This window comes from Protopterus annectens, chromosome 7.part1 (genome assembly GCF_019279795.1).
Source record: "Protopterus annectens isolate FY-2018-M chromosome 7.part1, PAN1.0, whole genome shotgun sequence".
NCBI lineage: Eukaryota > Metazoa > Chordata > Ceratodontiformes > Protopteridae > Protopterus > Protopterus annectens.
The window spans coordinates 452,673,210-452,690,045 of record NC_056740.1 but is presented as its reverse complement, the minus strand read 5'-3'; the positions used below and the strand labels follow the sequence as shown (position 1 = coordinate 452,690,045).

The 16,836-nt window shown below is 48.1% G+C and overlaps 1 protein-coding gene across 1 annotated transcript in view; it reads left to right on the top strand.

Annotated features, from left to right (window-relative positions):
• Positions 1-16,836, top strand: part of WDR82 (WD repeat domain 82) — a 1,055,709-nt gene that overhangs the window by 936,741 nt on the left and 102,132 nt on the right. The window lies entirely within an intron of this gene.

The following is a 16,836-nucleotide window of genomic DNA, read 5'->3' as shown; positions in this document are numbered from 1 at the left end:
CCAAAACAAGGGACAGCCATTCTCACTACCCCCACCCAGGCAGAGCCTAACGACGGATGTATCAGATTATGCCTGGGGGGCACGCATGGCAGGAAGAAGCATTCAGGGCACCTGGTCCACAAACCAAAAGCATCTACTTATCAATCAAATAGAGATGCTAGCTGTTCAAAATGCCCTGACAGCCTACAAGGACCTACTTCATCCGGGACAACTACTGATAAAGACTGAACACCATGGTCATGTGGTACATAAACAAACAGGGGAGGCACTCATTCTTATCCCCTGTGCAGGCAAGCCATGACTTTATGGGACACAGCATTGACTTACCAAGTTCATCTGCAGGCACAATTCCTGCCAGGAAAAGAAAATACTCTGGCAGATGAACTAAGCAGAAACCTCATGGATCCCCACGAGTCGCACCTGGATCCACAAGTCTTCAGCATGACAAAGAAATGGGGACGCCCGGACATAGATCTATTTGCCTCCCCACAAAACAATCAACTAAAAAGATTCTGCACAAGGATTTATCACAGACGAGCTTGGAAAGTGGATGCCTTATCTTTCAACCGGACAAACCTATCAGTATATGCCTTTCCCCCACTGCCTCTCCTCCATAAGGTGCTCCTAAAGGTCAGGCAGGAGAAACCAAAAAGGATTCTGATTGCCCTAGACTGGCCACGCCAATACTGGTATCCGATCTTAAGGAACCTGTCCCAATGCCCAGCCTGGACCTTACCTCAAATACCTAATCTACTGTCCCAGCAAAACAATCAGATTCTGCACAGCCAACTCAGGACCCTAAACCTGGCAGCATGGCGGATAATGTAGCCATACAAACCACACCTCTCAGTAAAGCTGTGATGAATGTCATTTTAGAAGCCAGAAGGCCTCGTACTAGAAAATCCTATGCTGGGAAATGGAAGAGATTTTGCGCTTGGAACCAAGCTCAAGGAACTGATGCAGCTGTCCCAAATATTCCTCAGATTTTGCAATGCTTAACTGAGATGCTGGACAAAGGCCTATCTTTTTCATCAATTAAAATCCATGCCTCTGCCATTTTTGCTCATTACAATACAGAGCCACCACTCTTTTGTCATCCTTTATTAAGGCAGTACCTCAAGGAGCCAAAAACTTAAGGCCTCCAAGGAGAACGCCAATACCTGCATGGGACCTCAATTATGTCTTGGAAAAACTCACCTTACCTCCTTTTGAGCCAGCTGCTACTGCAGATATAAAGTTCTGATCTTGGAAAACAACTCTGCTCCTAGCAATAACTTCTGCAAGACGAGTTTCAGAGCTACAGGCTCTCATGGCTGTGGAACCCTTTATAATTTTTTATCCAGACAGGGTCTCTCTGAGAACAAACCCTACATTTATGCCTAAGGTGGTATCCAGTGTAGCCCTTAACCAAACTATTCATTTGCCAACTTTTTATCCAAATACACAGAACAAGTGGGAGAAATTTCTGCATTTTTTGGAGAAAATTCTGCATGCTTTGGACGTACACAGACAACTTTGATTCTGCTTGGACAAAAGTAAAGTTTTCAGACAGAACAATTACTAGTGGCATATGCCGCAGCATCACAAGGAAAGGTTATCTCCAAGCAGACTATTTCAAAGTGGATAGATCACTGCATTCGTTTCTGCTACTCGCAGCATGGCAAACCAGTGCCTAAGGGCATTAGGCCACATTCAACCAGAGCTGCAGCCACGTGTGCAGCCTTTCTCAGGGGAGTACCAACCAAAGACATTTTGGAGGCTGCTACTTGGAGTTCAGTGCATACCTTTACAAAACATTACAATCTGCCTCTTTACTCTAAATCCAGGGCAGGCTTTGCCACTGCAGTTCTGCAGGACCTCATAGCCACTCCTAATGCTGTTTAGTTCCAGCCGCCCAACCATAGCTTTGGGACTCAACCTAAATGTAATGACTGCAACAGTGAAACATGAACAGTGAAACATGAAGAACATAGCACAGTTGTGTACACTTAACATAAATGTAGATGTTCGAGTGTATTCACAGTTGCAGTCCAGGTTACCCTCCCGCCATCCACCTTATTTTTGCTGGAAATTCTTTACTTCTCTAATCTTTACAACCTATGTGGTGTATTTGCTTATAGATGAAGGTAAAGCTTATTTTGGTGCATGTATGTTTTATTTACATATTTTGAGCCTACCCTTTTGGGGGCACCTGACATCTGGGGCTAGAAAATGAAGAAAATGACGTCTGCTGCATCATTTATACCCCTGACGACCTAACTGGGAAGAAGCGACAGCAACTGACGCAAGACCCAAGACTTTGGAATTCAGGCCGACTTGAGGGCAACCTGCCAGCAGGATAACCCAAATCTAATGACTGCAGCAGTGAATACACTCTAACATCTACATTTATGGTAAGTGTACACAACTGTACTTTCTTCATGTTTCACTGTTGCAGTCATTACATTTGGGTCATCCTGCTGGCAGGTTGCCCTCAGTCGGCCTTAATTCCAAATTCTTGGGTCCTGCGTCGGTTGCTGTCGCCTCTTCCCTGACGTCAGGTCGGCAGGGGTATAAAAGATGCAGCCGACGCCATTTTATTCAGTCCGTCTTGCACGGTGCCCGAAGCAGAAGTGGTTCGTAAGTGCCGGTTGGCCGACTCCTGAGATTTTCGTGTTTGAGTTTCAGATCCGAAGTCTTCATTAAATTCTAAGTACCCCGTTGGGGAAACTTTTTTCTTGCTCCAGACCGATGTCAGAAAAAGTTAATAATTGTATTTCTTGTGGGAAGCAAATACCTCCTAAGGACTTAATTCTTACTGTATTCCTTGCCTAGGCCCTGACCACAACGTTTCCAGTTGTCGGTTTTGTGCTAGATTTAACCAACGCACTATTAAGCGTCGGTACGATTTTGCATTAAGCTATTTTGGGCTAAGATTAGTTATACAATGTCGGATAGCCATCCGACTACCGGAGTTCACAAAAAAACGCAAAGAAAAAGACAGGCAACAGAGGTCCAAAACAGATGACGAAGCTTCTCCTAAGCAAGTCGTTTCGCCGGTTCTCCGTGATGTGCTTTCGGAGCCCCTTACGCCCGCTACTTTAGAGTCGCAGGCCGCTACCGACTCCCACTTGGAGTCGGCCAGGCTGCTGGAAACTCAAGATATTAGAGCCTCATAAATTATTCCCTCAGATGGGTCCAGAGCCGCTGAGCAGGCATCGGCTTCTGAGGTTGTATTCAGACCTAAACAATTTTATATTAAACTGACTTCAAAGGCAAAGACTAAAACTCCTTTAAAGGCAAAGAAACAAGTTCACCAGCCACAAGGACAGGTCTCCATGCCCAAAAAACAGATGCTCAAAATGGCCGAAGACTTAATTACCTTGATCAGGGGTTCCCATCCCCCTCCTGATAAGAGACCTAGGCAAGAGACAGACTATGAATCTTCAGATCAGGTTTCCATTTTCTCTGATCAGGAATGTTCTCTTCCCCCTATGAGAGGACTCTGATGATGAAGAATCAATTCCTTCAGCTTCTCCTCCTCAGGACTACTGTTTTGGGGAAACCTTGCATACCATGAAGGGAGCACTTCCACTGGGAGAGCCAAGATTTTTCAGAATCTAAGAAGAGGCTCAGAGACTTCCTTTTACTGCCTCAACGCAAGCCTCTAGCTATTCCACCTGTTAGACATTGTAGATGTGCTCTCAGAGTATAGTCTGACCCCTGACTCCTTACCTCCAGCTCCTGTTAAGCCGGACAGATACTACAGGGTCCCTGACTCTCATAAATTTATTTTCAAAAACCCTACTGCAGACCCAGAAACTATTTCTCAGGGTCCAAAAGGGGTCAAGGCTTCCACTGCAAAAAACCCAACCCCCTCTGACAGGGATTCTAGGGCACTGGATAGATGGGGAAAAAGATTTACACATCTGCTACCTTAGCTATAAGGGCCTTAAATTGCCAGTTTCTTATGCTCAAATATCAGCAATATATCATGACGCTGCTTAAACAGAAAATGATGGTAAATTCTGAATGTGCAGAAAACAAAGAAATGCAGGATTTATTGCATGCAGCTGAACAAGTTGGAAAGCATACTGGTTAAAGGAACAAAATCTGCCTGATCATGTTGAAGCAAAATTATTAGATGCTCCATTACAACATGATACCTTGTTTGGTGTTAAGGCAGAAGAGGTGTTAAAGAAAATGGAGGACAAAACTAAATATATGCAAAAGGTCAAGGATTTCTTACAGGTACAGCCACCTAGATTTAGCAGACACTGGCCTACAAAGAATTGGTCCTTTCCAGTCTCACAGACCTCAAAGGGGCAGATCCAGATGCCCTAGAGGCAGGTCACAGCCACAAGGATCCTACAGGTCTAAGCAGTGGAGTGCTTCTACCTCCAAAGGTGGAGAAGACAAAGCACAATCATACAGGAAACAGTCCCAATGCCTTCCCCCTGCCTGCACCAAGCACTTATCTTCTGGCAGCACCCTTAGGGGGAAAACTAGCACTGTTTTCTCAAAATTGGTACTTTATAACCCAGGACAAATTGGTTCTAGACAGTGTCACAAGGCTACAAGTTTCATTCCCATACCCTGCCAAAGCCAAACGGTTGGCCAGACCTGCCAAAAAATCAATGGGCAGAGGCACAAAAACAAGTCGCAGCTCTCATGGACATGAGGGCAATTCAACAAGTGCCACAGCAAGAGCAGGGACACAGATTTTTCTCAAGACTGTTCTTGGTACCCAGAAAGGACAAAGCATGGAGACCAATACTGGACCTATGTATTCTAAACACTTTCCTGGATATACCAAAATTCAAGATGTTGACCTTACAGCAGCTTCTGCCCATGCTGGGCAGCAAGGCTTGGCTCGTGACTTTAGACCTAAAAGAGGCATACCTGCATGTCCCAATCAGACAATCATGCAGAAGATACCTCATATTCAGGGCTGGCTCAAAGCATTACCAATTCTTTGCACTGCCCTTTGGCTTATCTACTGCACCCAGGGTCTTCACAAAGTGCCTGGCACCACTAATTGCTTACTGCTGACAGAGGAATACAAATATATCCTTTCTTGGATGACTGCATCATACAAGCAGAGAACAAGGACATTCTACTACAGCATCTGACATTTGTGATAAGACTTTAACATGCCTAGGGTACACAGTCAACAAAAATAAATCAAAACTAGTACCCTCTCAAGAGATGATATTCCTGGGTGCAAGCTTAAATACAACTGCCCAGATGGCTTATCTCACTCCAGACAAACGAAGGCAACTGACTACCTATTTCAAGGAGATGGCAACAAAGGCCCAGTTACCTGCAAGAAAAATTCTGTAGGCTTTGGGCTTCATGGCATCCTGCATCTTACTAATTCTATATGCAAGACTGCATATGAGGAAAATTCAATGGTACCTAAAAAGTGTCTGGACACAACATTGCCACAGCCTGGAAACAATGATTACTCTAATTCCCTGCCTGCAACAGGAATTTCGATGGTGGACAAAGGCTGGTCACCAAAACAAGGGACAGCCATTCTCACTGCCCCCAGCAAGGCAGAGCCCAACGACAGATGCTTCAGATTATGCCTGGGGGGCATTCAGGGCACCTGGTCCACAAACCAAAAGCATCTACATATCAATCAAAAAGAGATGCTAGCTGTTTAAAATGCCCTGACAGCCTTCAAGGACCTACTTCATCTGGGACAACTACTGATAGACAGAACGCCACGGTCATGTGGTACATAAACAAGCAGGGGGGCACTCATTCTTATCCCCTGTGCAGGCAAGCCATGACTTTATGGGACACAGCATTGACTTACCAAGTTCATCTGCAGGCACAATTCCTGCCAGGAAAGGAAAATACTCCGGCAGACTAACTAAGCAGAATCCTCATTGATCCCCACGAGTGGCACCCGGATCCACAAGTATTCAGCATGGTAACAAAGAAATGGGGATGCCCGGACTTGGATCTATTTGCCTCCTCTCAAAACAATCAACTAAAAAGATTCTGCACAAGGACTTATCACAGACAAGCTTGGAAAGTGGATGCCTTATCTTTCAACTGGACAAGCCTGTCAGTATATGCCTTTCCCCCACTGCCTCTCCTCCCCAAGGTACTCCTAAAGGTCAGGCAGGAGAAACCAAAAATGATTGATTGCCCCAGACTGGCCACGCAAGTACTGGTATCAGATCTTAAGGAACCTGTCCCAATGCCCAGCCTGGACCTTACCTCAAATACCTCATCTACTGTCCCAGCAAAACAGTCAGATTCTGCACAGCCAACTCAGGACCCTAAACCTGGCAGCATGGCGGATAATGTAGCCATACAAACCACACCTCTCAGTAAATCTGTGATTGATGTCATTTTAGAAGCCAGAAGGCCTAGTACTAGAAAATCCTATGCTGGGAAATGGAAGAGATTTTGTGCTTGGAACCAAGCTCAAGGAACTGACACAGCTGTCCCAAATATTCCTCAGATTTTGCAATACTTAACTGAGATGCTGGACAAAGGCCTATCTTTTTCATCAATTAAAAGCCATGCCTCTGCCATTTTCAGCTCATTACAATACAGAGCCACCACTTTTTTCTCATCCTTTATTAAGACAGTACCTCAGAGGAGCCAAAAACTTAAGGCCTCCAAGGAGAACACCAATACCTGCATGGGACCTCAATTATGTCTTGGAAAAACTCACCTTACCACCTCCTGAGCCAGCTGCTACTGTGGATATAAAGTTCTTATGGAAAACAGCTCTGCTCCTAGCAATAACTTCTGCAAGACGAGTTTGAGCTACAGACTCATTTTTTATCCAGACAGGGTCTCTCAGAACAAACCCTACATTTATGCCTTAGGTGGTATCCAGTGTAGCCCTTAACCAAACAATTCATTTGCCAACTTTTTATCCAAATCCACAGAACAAGAAAATTCTGCATTCTTTGGACGTACACAGACAGCTTAGATTCTACTTGGACAAAACTAATGTTTTCAGAAAGACAGAACAGTTATTAGTGGCATCTCCAAGCAGATTATTTCAAAGTGGATAGGTCACTGCATTCATTTCTGCTACTCACAGCATGGCAAACCAGTGCCTGAGGGCATTAGACCACATTCAACCAGAGCTGCAGCCACTTCTGCAGCCTTTCTCAGGGGAGTACCAACCAAAGACATCTTAGAGGCTGCTACTTATTTCAGTGCATACCTTTACAAAACATTGCAATCTGCCTCTTTACTCTAAATCCAGGGCAGGCTTTGCCACTGCAGTTTTGCAGGGCCTCATAGCCGCTCCTACTGCTGTTTAGCACCAACCCCCCAACCATAATGTCTGCAACAGTGAAACACGAAGAACATAGTACAGTTGTGTACACTTAACATAAATGTAGATGTTCGAGTGTATTCACTGTTGCAGTCCAGGTTACCCACCCGCCATCCCCCTTATTTTTGCTGGAACTTATCTTTACTTCTCTAATCTATACAACCTAGGTGGAGTATTTGCTTATAGATGAAGCTAAAGCTTATTTTGGTGCATGTATGTTTTATTTACATAATTTTAGCCTACCCTTTTGGGGGCACCTGACATCTGGGGCAAGAAAAACTGAATAAAATGGCGTCTGCTGCATTTTTTATACCCCTGACATCCGGGAAGAGGCGACAGCAACCAGCGCAGGACCCAATACTTTGGAATTCAGGCCAACTGAGGGCACCCTACCAGCAGGATAACCCAAATGTAATGACTGCAACAGTGAATACACTCTAACATCTATGGTAAGTGTACACAACTGTACTTTCTTGTTTGGCAGGTTGATTGGTTTTACGTCCAGCTGTCGCTCAACAGAGCTATCCCAGGTAACTCAGGTTGGGCAACTGAGCACCAGCCGGCCAGTATAGGTTCATATTTGTTTACTAGGCTAACAACCACAAGGGCCTTTTTAAGCCTTACCATGCACCCTAAAAATCTCTGAAGTTGTGATATCCTTGAGAAGTGTAAGCAGGGGTCTGAAAGATGAACAAATTTACAGGTTACCTGTGTCCATTAGAGACATAGGTGCCAGGGCCAGCTTGACCCAGGGCTACCAGGCTTTATGGCAGGCACACATTGCCAATAGGGGCACATGCACCCCTGCCTCCATTAGCATGGGTCCCTGGTGTAGGTCGGGTCTTCAACCCAGTTATCACCAGCAAATGGTGACATAACTCAACATGTCCAAGTCACCTAGAGCCATATTTTACACTTGTCAAGTGGCTAGCCGTGCCACATAGTACAGTTTGTAGTCTGTGTTCTTCTATCTTGAGGCTACTGTATACCACAGTATTTGCTCAAAGTGGTTGGTCTGTACAATTCTTCCCCCTTTAGGTCACTGTAAAGAGTCTGTGCTGCTGTCACAGCTCTTTTTATCGCAGAGTTTGAGATGGAAACACTCAGCATGCTTTTTCAGATGTGGGAGGAACCCCACAGACGCAGGGAGAATGTGCAAACTCCAAACAGGCATTGGCCAGAGGTCAGGATCGAACCTTCTGCATGGAAGACAAAGACCGTAACCATTATGCCAACTGGTCTCTTAAAGTCTTAAGAAAGTGCTGTTTAATTTTATTTTCTATCTAAAATCTGTATTTCCACCCTTCAAGAACCCTGGTATTTCTTTCAGTATCTGAGGTTTCCTGTCGAGGTCCACTATTTTTTAGCTATTAGTGTTTAACTAAATGTGGGCTATTTTTGTGAAAAAAATTATATGTATTGCTTGTATAAATGTTTATTTTGTGACCAAAAGTTTTGTTTGGTAGGAATGCATGATAAGTTGTCTTCTTCTCGCCTTCTTTCTTGCTGGTTGGGGTTCGGAGCCGATCCTTGGCTCCGACTCGGCCATCTTCAAAAGCTCGAGAACTGCTTACTGGCTCGAGGCCCCCCCCCTATATCCCATGATTCCTGGCGCTAGATACCCAGATCTCGTTTGCCGCTTCTGCTGCGAGCTTGTTCTACTGGCTCAGGTCGTATAAGCTTCATTATTAATATTGTATTTTTCTTGTTCAAGACTGTATTGGTTAGTGTAGAATTAGTCGTTAGTGTTTAGTATCGTAGCTAGTTTTCTATCTAGTTGAGCGTTACCCTTGCTTAAGAAACTCGTTTTAGTTAGTTCCCCTCCCTCCCTTCTCTCTCTCTTTCACAGAAAGCCTCTTTCCGTTTGTTAGAGGTTAACCTTTCTATCTCCTTTAAAAAAAAAAAAAATAATAAATAATTTTCTTCTAATTAATCACTGTTTGTGTTTAGTGATAGTTTTCGATAGTTTTTGTTGTGGTACTTGTAGTGGGTTGTGGTAACTGTAGAGTGTTGACTTTTACTGTTGGTTACCTAAACCATCTGTGTGGAAATTTTTCCTTGGATTTCTCCCTAGGATGTCCAAGGATCCAAAACCGTCCGGATTCAAGAAGTGTGACTCATGCTGTCAGAAGATGTCTCTGACAGAGAGTCACACTTCTTGTGTTTGTCTGCGCGCTGTGCACCTGCAGGATTCTTGCTCGATCTGTCATGCCTTCAGTCCAAGAGTCCTGCAGGAGCGAAAAAGTAAATTGATTCTGAGGGGTATGCTTAAACCCCAAGATTCACGGGCGAAGGCTCGGTTGGTGAAATCTTCCAGGCCACCTAAACTGTCGGCTCCCAGTTCGGCGCAGTCGTTCGGTGAAGCCACACAATCCATTTAGGCTCCTGCTGGAACAGATGTCCCTCCCTCCCAGTCGGCTCCGACACTATCTTCGGAGCCGGCTGAGTCTCGAAAGAGATCCAGGTCTCCTCCTTTGGAGTCTATACGTTCGGCTCCTTAGTCATCAATCATCCCACTCTTTTCGGTCCTCTAGACCTTCAGACCATGGCTTGGAAAGAGTGGTCAGTAGGCTCTTAAAATCGCAGGCCCTAGCCAAAATGTTGTCTCGCCCTCCTCATCAGGAGTCTGCTCCGTCCGCAGCTGTAGATATTCCTCCTCCGACTCTTCCTATGAGTTCGGAGCCGGAGTTCATTGGGGTTCGAGTCGTGGAACCGTCGGCGCCGATGACCTCTTTCGGTTCCGTCTGGTCTGATCCCTTCCATGGAGGGATCTGGGTGCCGAGACTCCCTCGTCTGCTCCAAGGGGACGAGTGGCATCGGACCCTTGTCCGACCCCACTCTCCCTCAGTGCTTTGGTGCAGGTGAGCTCGGCTCTCACATCTGCCTCGAAGCAGTCTCCCTTGGTGCAGGGAGGGCTTCTGGTTTCTTCGGAACCTGAGCCTTCTCTGCATCCGGGCAGGGACACCTTTGAGGTGGAGTGTACTGGCCCCTGAGTCAGTCTCATGATCGACCCCATCTGCTCTTCCCCCTAGGGTGCCTGCTTCAGCCTCTGCCTCTTCCAGACCCCAAGCGTGGAGATCCAGCGCTCCAGGACACCCCTTTGGGTGTATCCTCCTCTTCCGAGGCCTCCCCTGATCTTTTAGAGGAGCCACCTCGCAAGAGAAAATGCAAGAGGAAGCATGTTGACTCCCCCGAGTCTGTCACATCGGATACTGACTTAGAGGAGTCGTAAGGGTCCCCGAGATCCCTCTCTGAACATGTCTCCTTCTCAGACATCCTTGAGATGCTTAGGCAGAGGGGAAACTGGACTACCCTAAGCCCTACCGAGGATGAGTCTGTATTTCTGGATGCATTTGGATCCCGACCTTCTACCTCCTGGGTGTCTCTGCCTTTCGACCCACTGATGTCTGTGATGGCTCGAAAGGCGTGGACGGCTCCAGACACAGTGGAATCGACCCCTAGACCACCTGCCAAGTTCATTACTGCCCCGCAGGACAAACGGTTCTTGACCAAGGGTGTCCCCGTTGATGCCATGGTGATAGCAGCGGCCACAAAGGAGGAGTTGGCTGAAACTTCATCTGTCCATCCCCCTAACAAGGAGTCCAGGACGATGGACAGATATGGGAAGCGGATGTTCTCCAGCGACCTTTTCCATGCGGTCCCTGAATTACCTGTGCCACTTTACCTGTCTTCAGAGGGATCTTCTGAAAGAGCTTGGAGATGCCCTCCAAGATCCATCAGTTGAGGCGGCCCAGGCTAAGGCAGCCTCCCAGCTGGCGACTCTTAATTCAGTGGTAAACTCCTCCATGAGGCTCATTTCGTATGCAGCCGATGGTGCGAGTAGAGCCGCAGGCACAGGCGTGGCCCTAAGGAGGCACGCTTGGATGCGGCTATGTAACTTTGCGAAACCTTTCAGAGCGTCTTTCACCAACACCCCTTTTGATGGTTCCTCTCTCTTCGGATCACAGGTGAAAGATACCCTTACCAGGTGTGAGCAGGAAGGCAAGACTCTCTCTGCCGTAGGAGTCCGTTTTTCCACTCCTTCCAGACCATATCCAAAGGGTCAGAAGAGTGGGAAAATGTGGTTCCGGAAATCCCAAGGAGCCATGCTGGACACACGTGGTGAGTTTCCCTCTAGGGGCAGAGGAGGGAACAACAACAGACGCCGCCCTCGTGGCAGAGGGGGTCCGCAAAACCAGGGCAGCAGAGAATCTTTCTCTGACAAGCCCTTCCAGCATCCCTGAAGGGTTGCCCGGCTGCTCACCTCTGGAGGCAGTCTGGGGAAGATTATTGCTGTACCCAAGAGCCTAGCAAGACATAACACAAGACAAATGGGTACAGTCTGTCATATCCGGAGGCTACAGAATTCCCTTCATTCGCACCCTTTAAGGTCAAACAAGTCCCTTCCAGATGTTCCACCCAATCTAAGGGACCAAGCAGTGCAAGAAGTCTCAAAACTGCTAAGAAAAAGGGCCATCCAGCAAGTCCCAGCAGACCAACAAGGATCTGGAATTTACTCAAGGTTCTTTTTGGTACCAGAAAAGACAGGGGACTGGAGACCCATTTTGGATCTCAGCAGACTAAAGTCTGTACAAAGAATGAAGTTCCGGATGGTCACGCTTCAGTCCATTTTACCCTTTCTGGGTCAGGACAATTGGATGTGCTCCATAGATCTCCAGGATGCATACTACCACATCAAAATGGACAGACGCTCCCGAAGATTCCTTCGCTTCCGGCTGGGAGCCAGCCATTATCAGTTCAGAGCTCTGCCCTTTGGTCTCACCACAGCCCCCAGGGCCGTATGGCCGTAGTTACCGCTCACCTGAGACGGCAAGGATTCCAGGTGTTTCCATATCTCGGCGACTGGCTCCTCACTGCTACCACCAGACATCACCTGTTGCGAGCCAGAGACTGCACCATCGACACTTGCTCCAGGCTAGGTATCACAATAAATTTTGAAAAGTCTGCATTGTCGTCCTGTCACCCTGTCAATCTATCACCTTTATAGGCGCAAATTTAAATACCAAGGACATGTTAGCGAGCCTCCCACCAGACAGGGTGTCAGTGATTCGTCAGCATGTCAAGGTTTTATTAGCATTCAAAAGGATTCAAGCCAGGTTTGTCCTTCAAATGCTAGGTCTCATGGCAGCAGCAATCGTACTTGTCCCTCTGGCTCAATTTCACATGAGGATTCTCCAGTGGCTTCTTTTCACCCAGTGGTCCTTCCAGCAACTTCCCATGTCTTACATGATTATGATCACTCAGGCATGCAAGAAGCATCTTGCATGGTGGATGGTCTCCACATCAGTGCTCCACGGAAGACAATTTGTTCTCCCTCCTCTAGTGGCTACAGTGACCACGGACGCCTCCCTGATCGGGTGGGGGGGGGGCATTATCAGGGCAGAACAGTCCAAGGCACCTGGCAACCTCACAAGTATCATCTGCACATATGTCTTGGAGATGAGGGCCGTGCTCTTAGCGTTGCAGACTCTTCAATACTCTCTTCCTACCGGGACCATTGCAGTTCAAACAGACAATATGTCCATAGTGTGGTACATCAACAAGGACTAGGTCCTACCCCCTATGTCGAGAAGCACTCAGACTCTGGCAGTGGGCAATCTCTTCCCAACGGTTTCTGATTGCAATGCACATCCCTGGGAGGTCCAGCATCATAGCAGACAGACTGAGCAGAGCAATTCTCATGCCTCACGAGTGGTCTCTGAACCAGGTAGTTCCGGACCAAATCTTCCGCAGATGGGGCCAACTTTGCTGCGACCTTTTTGCAACTCCCTTCAACAGCAAGTGCAGTAATTTCTTCTCTCTCCTTCCACTTCCCGGGCATTCCCCCAGAGATGCTCTAGTCCACGATTGGCCCCAGGGACTTCTTTATGCATTCCCTCCTTTCCCCCTCATACCAAAGCTAATTCAGAAGGCTACCATTTTTGGTTGCAAAATGTTAACAGTGATGAGTACAGTGATGATGAGTATGATGATTCTTATTGCTCCTTACTGGCCTCGATAAATATGGATGTTAAGTTGTCAATCTCGCCTTCATTCTTGCTGGATGGGTTCGGAGCCGATCCTCGGCTCCGACTCGGCACTTGCTTTAGCTTAGGAACTCCTTTTACCAGCTCGAGGCAACCCTATATCCCATGATGCAAGGCGGAACTACCTCAGATCTCGTTTGCCGCTTAGCGAAAGAGGTCTCCTTTACCAGCAGAGGTAAGTGAATTTCTTGTCAAAGAAAGAGAAGCTTAGTTAGGGTTTTTATTTTCCCCTTTTAGTCATAGTATAGTCTGTAGTGAATACAGCCCACCCTATTCCCTTGTTTTTCAAACTTTTATAACTTCTTTTTAAACCTTAGTGTAAAAGTTTTAGTTAGGCCTTAAACCCCAGTTGTTAATCCCTTCCTGTGTGTTGTGTGTAGGGGATTAATTTTGTGTGTTTGTTGGGGTTTGTCTGTGTTTCTTCCACCTAGGATATGTCTAGGGAAGGCAAGGTCTCAGGCTTCAAGAAGTGTGACTCGTGCTGTCAGAAAATGTCTCTGACAGACGGTCACACTTCTTGTGTTTATTGCCTGGGGCCTTTGCACCTGCAGGACTCCTGTGCTTTGTGTCACTCCTTTAGCCAGAGTCTCCTGCGGGAAAGGAGGAATAAACTTATCCTCCGTGGCTTACTTAAGCCAGAAGGTTCTCCCTCTAAGGCAGGGTCTGGGAAACCTTCTAAGCCACCGAAGGCTCAGGCTTCAGTTTCCAAGCCTCCTCCGGTGGCTCCGGCTGGAACCGATGTATCTGCCTCGAAAGTAGTGGGTTTGGTGCCGGCTGGTTCCGATACCTTATCTACTGTAGCCTTGTCGGCTCCGGCTGGAGCCGACACTTTATCCAGCATCGGAGCCGAGAAACCTTCGGCTCCATCTGGAGTTCAGGGACTTCGGCTCCGATGGCTCCGTCCCGAAGAGATCTCGGTCCCCTTCTACTGAGTATCCACTCGGCTCCGGGGTCTCCTCTTTTGTCGGAGCGGAGCCATCGGAGCCGATCTTCGAGATCTTCCAGGCTGTCTGACCACGACTTGGAGAGGGTGGTAAGCAGGCTGTTGAAGTCTCAGGCACTGGCCCAAATGCTCCATAGCCCGTCTCAACAGACTTCGGCTATAGCCTCACCCCTTGAACTTCCTCCTCCGACTCCACATCGGAGTTCGGAGCCGGAGCTTCTCAGGACAGCGACTGTTTCGGTGCCAGAGCCGATACATCCTTCGGCTCCGTCATCCTCGGCTCCGATCTCCTCCTTGAGACCTTCCTTGGAGGGATCCGTCGCCGGGTTTCCCTTGTCGGCTCCGAGGGGCTAGTGGCATCGGACCCTTGTCCGACCCCGCCTCCCTCTCGGGCTTCGCTTTGGTAAGCTCGGCGCCGACATCGCCTCGAGCCTTCCTCTCAGTGGAGCCGGGCATTCCTGTTTCCTCGAGCGGGATATTCCGGCCTCCCGGGGAGGGGAGCCTTTGAGGTGATGAGGAGTGTCCTGGCCTCTGAGCCTGGTCAACTGTCCATCCCTCTAGCTCCTCCCTCGTCAGTGCCTGCAGACGCCTCTTGCCAGCCTCTTGCTCTCAGGCCCAGGGATCCATCGCCCCAGGTTTCCCCATTGGGAATTTCCTCCTCTTCCGAGGTTTCTCCTGATCCTGCAGGGGAACCCCCTCGGAAGAGGACGTGTAAGAGGGAAACGCACAGACTCCCCTGAGTCTACTACATCTGATACCGACTTAGATGAGTCGGAGGGTTCCCCACGATCCCCCTCTGAGGATGTCTCCTTTTCAGACATCCTTGAGCTCCTCAAACAGAGGGGAATTGGCCCTCCATTGACCCCTCCGAGGATGAGTCGGTATACCTGGAGGCTTTTGGATCCCGACCCTCCACCTCCTGGGTGTCTCCGCCTTTCGACCCACTGATGCAGGTAGTGGCTCGGAAGGCGTGAAGCTCCAGATTCTGTGGAACCTGTCCCCAGGAGACCATCCAAATTCATCACGGCCCCTTCGGACAAACAGTTCCTTTCCAAGGGTGTCTCTGTGGATGCTATGGTGGTGGCGGGCCACTAAGAAGGAACTGGCGGATCCTTCAGTACCTGTCCATCCTCCTAACAAGGATTCTAGGACCATGGACAGGTATGGAAAGCGGATGTTTTCTTCAGCGACCTTTGCTATGCGTTCGCTGAATTATCTTTGTCACTTCACCTGGCTTCAACGAGATGTTCTCAAGGAACTGGGTGAAGTAGTCCAGGATCCTTCTGCTGCTGGGGCTCAGGAAAAGATTGCCTCGCAGCTTGCAATCCTGAATTCCATATCTAACTCCTCCATGCGGCTCATATCCTATGCGGCCGATGGAGCGAGCAGGGCCAGGCACAGGAGTTGCTCTTAGACGCCAAGCCTGGATGCGGCTTTGTAATTTTATGGACCCCTTTAAGGCGTCCTTCACTAATACCCCTTTGATAGTTCGGCTTTGTTCGGACCTCAGGTGAAGGATACCTTGACCAGGTGTGAGCAGGACGGTAAAACTCTTTCTGCCGTTGGAGTCCAGTTTTCCACTCCTTCTAGCCAATACCCCAAGGGTCAGAAGGGGAAGATGTGGTTCCGTAAAGCCCAAGGAGCTACACCGACACACGTGGTCAGTTTACCCCCAGAGGCAGAGGGGTAACAATAATAGACGCCCCTAGAGGCAGGGGGGGTCCTCAGAACCAGGGCAACAGGGAGTCTCTTCCTGAGAAGCCCTTTCAGCACCCCTGAGGTGTTGCCCGACTGTCCACCCTTGGAGGCAGTCGGGGAAGGATTTCGCTGTACCCAGTAGCCTGGCAATCCCTATCTCAAGAGATTTGGGTACAGTCGATCATATCCGAGGGTTACAAAATCCCTTCAAAGGTTTCCGTACCTCTACAATCCCTTCCAGACATCTCACCCGGTCAAAGGGATTTGGCAGAACAGGAGGTTTCAAAGCTCCTAGAAAAAGAGCCGTCCGGACTGTGCCGCAGACCAGGTAGGATCCGCGCCTACTGAGATTCTTTTGGTCCCCAAAAGGACGGGAGATTGGAGACCAATATTAGACCTGAGCAATCTAAACAGATTTGTCAAGAAGGCAAGATTCGGATGGTCACGCTTCCGTCCATTCTGCCCTTTCTGGGCAAGGACAACTGGATGTGCTCTATAGACCTTCAGGATGCGTACTATCACATAAAGATTCACAGACGCCCAGAAGGTTTCTCCGCTTCGCTAGGGACCAGTCATTACCAATTCAGAGCACTGCCCTTTGGCCTCACTTCAGCCCCCAGAGTGTTTACCAAATGCATGGCAGTGGTCACAGCTCATCTGAGACGGCAAGGATTCCAGGTGTTTCCCTATTTGGACGACTGGCTCCTCTCCGCCACCACCAAGTGTCAGCTTCTTCAGTCCAGAGACTACACTCTACAGCTTTGCAGGAGTTTGGGAATTTCAGTAAATTTCAAAAATCTTCTCTGCTGCCTTGCCAATCTATCACCTTTATAGGCAGAATTAAACACCGTCAA